Genomic DNA, 2609 nt, shown 5'->3' with positions numbered 1-2609 from the left:
CGAAGGACCTCCATTGCATGATCTCACACTGTGCTGTCCTTGAGCGGTTGAGCCTAACAGACTGTTTCATATCTTCCTTCACTATGTCTGAGCCACTAGACCACCTTCAATATGCTTGTATTCAGAATTGCAGCCTACAAAACATCCCGCTCTGAATAGTCGAATGACAAACAGCCCATGTGATTTTATTAATCTGAGGCATCTCAACATGGAGGTTTTGGTGGACGGAGATCCAGGTTGTTCAAGTGGGATTCTTCGTTTGGCTTCTCTATTGGAACTAACTCCCTTTCTGGAAGTGTTCGATTTGCATGTGAGTTACAGTCTTTTAGGTTTCCTTCTACATGATTTTTGTCGTGTTTGCTTTCTCCTTTATCCTTTGGGCATACCTGGAGCTTTTAATCGATAGATTTGCCCAAATGGCATCTATTAACCTTATGATAGTGATTGAACATTGAAGAGAAATGGGAGCTTTCTGGGCCATTTCAGGTGCTGCTTAATTCCGGGCTGCGATACCATGGTGGCGGTGATTTCACGAAGACTTCAGGATCTCACCGTGCAGTTGTCATTGATCCTGTTGTGAAGACTCGTTTCGGCTCGCACTTTGCAGTTGAGGGCGGCCACTGTTCCAGGATCTCCTTGCAAAATAATACTCCCTCCGTCCCAAAATATAAGAGCATTTTTAACACTACAGTAGTGTCAAAAACGCTCTTATATTTTGGGACGGAGGGAGTACTTGTTTGTAGCCAAATTTCCGGAGGTCCTGACTGTTCTGAGGGCACCACCACCGCGGCACCGGTGACCTGGACGTGTGTGTCCAGTTGAGATGTTCAGTGAAGAACTGATGAAATATTATTCATTAACTTAATATGAAGTTAGCCAGATGGAAAAATTTCCCTTTTCTGAACCAGCGTCACGTTTACTGTTGGGTATTGCGATGTATTATCATCATGCTTTCTGGTGCAAATACAGTCATGCAGAAATGGAAGATTTAAGCCAATGAATGTTGTCTGAATATGAATTGAAATAGAGTTACTACATTTTCAAAGAAAAACATAGTTTCAACCTTCTGTTCATCTAGAATGGGTTTCATATGTGAAGCGTGAGTTAATTTAGTGAGCCGATACCAATCTGATTTGTACATCCTTTTTCCCATGCCCGGATAATAATGTGGATGATACTGATTCATTTCGAGAGAGTAAATTTAACAGAACTTAGCTTTCATCCCAATGTGGTATCCTAGCAAATTTACTCGAAAAATAAACACAAGCATTCCCTAATGGGTACGCTTCATTACGTTTTCAGTTAAGAAAGTGTCATTCCTTAATAAGGTATCTTTCTCAAGTGTCATTCATTACGTTTACAGCTAAAGTCAGTGTCATCCTTTTAACAATTGGATATAATGTACTGGATAGCGTCAATTTTGTTACTTATTTTTGCGATGCATTTGATCATGCTTTCTGGCGCAATGGGGAATCGGGGATATGAATGGAAATTTTAAGGCAACAGCTGCTCTGTAAAATTCAGTGAAACAAGATTTTCAGAGGAAACAGCGTTTGGAGATTCAGTCGTTGAGTTGAGGTGGCACCAATCTTTAATTCTTTATAAAATCTCCTTCCCTTTCTCAATGTTCGTATAAAATGTGTACATAGATTTCTAGCACTGATTCCATCTCAAAAGAGAATTCAACTGCAAAATGATTGTCTGTAAGATTTAGCAAAAATTCAGTCGTTGAGTTGACTTATTAGTGAGGTGGCACCAATCTTTAATTCTTTATAGAATCTCCTTCCCTTTCTCAATGTTCGTATAAAATGTGTACATAGATTTCTAGCACTGATTCCATCTCAAAAGAGAATTCAACTGCAAAATGATTGTCTGTAAGATTTAGCAAAAATTACAAACTGCTTATTTTTTTTGGGAAAACTTTGTTTTTGCCACTCTAGCTTTTGCCAATTTTGCTTATGCCACTCTAGAATTTGACATATCACTTTTGCCACTCTTAGCTTTTGACAATGTATCACTTATGCCATTCTGTGACAAAAGCAAAATTTTCATAGTGGCAATTGTGATACGTTGTCAAAAGCTAACAATGGCAAAAGTGAAATGAAAAATTATCGTTTTTGCCATGAAATGGCATTTGTGATGTATTGTCAAAAGTTAAGAGTGGCAAAAGTGAGATGTCAAATTCAAGAATGGCATAAGAAAAATTGGCAAAAGCTAGAGTGGCAAAAACAAAGTTTTCCCTTTTTTTTATAAAAATATATTTGTACAAAAAAATCAACTTCAAAAATCCGACCTACCGGATTCGAACCAGTGACCTAAGGATTCATCTGCAAGACTACAGTCCTCCGCTCTACCAACTGAGCTAAGGTCGGCTTGATATTTTTGGTACAATTTTATGATCCTTATCACTATTATCACCTATTTCTTCAACTCGTTTTCAGTTGACGTACAGCAGTATGTTCTGTTTTCTCAAGAACAAGCAATTTCTGCTGTCGTTGCTCTTCATTTTCATTAAGAGAAGTATAAGTATATACAAGAGCCTTGCAGAAAGAACATATGGCACCAAAACAACAGCTACTGGTGCCATCCACCTCCTTAGACCCGCCTGT

The 2609-nt window shown here is 38.5% G+C and overlaps 1 non-coding gene across 1 annotated transcript; it reads right to left on the bottom strand.

Annotated features, from left to right (window-relative positions):
* Positions 1-2287: 2287 nt before the first annotated feature.
* TRNAY-GUA (transfer RNA tyrosine (anticodon GUA)) lies at positions 2288-2372 on the bottom strand. The gene is given in 2 exon segments: positions 2288-2323; positions 2336-2372. It is a non-coding gene; the product is annotated as a tRNA-Tyr (tRNA).
* Between the last annotated feature and the right edge of the window lie 237 nt (positions 2373-2609).

This window comes from Triticum urartu, chromosome 4A (assembly GCF_056163025.1).
Source record: "Triticum urartu cultivar PI428250 chromosome 4A, HENAU_Tu73, whole genome shotgun sequence".
Taxonomy (NCBI): domain Eukaryota; kingdom Viridiplantae; phylum Streptophyta; class Magnoliopsida; order Poales; family Poaceae; genus Triticum; species Triticum urartu.
This window is presented reverse-complemented; position numbering and strand designations above follow the sequence as displayed.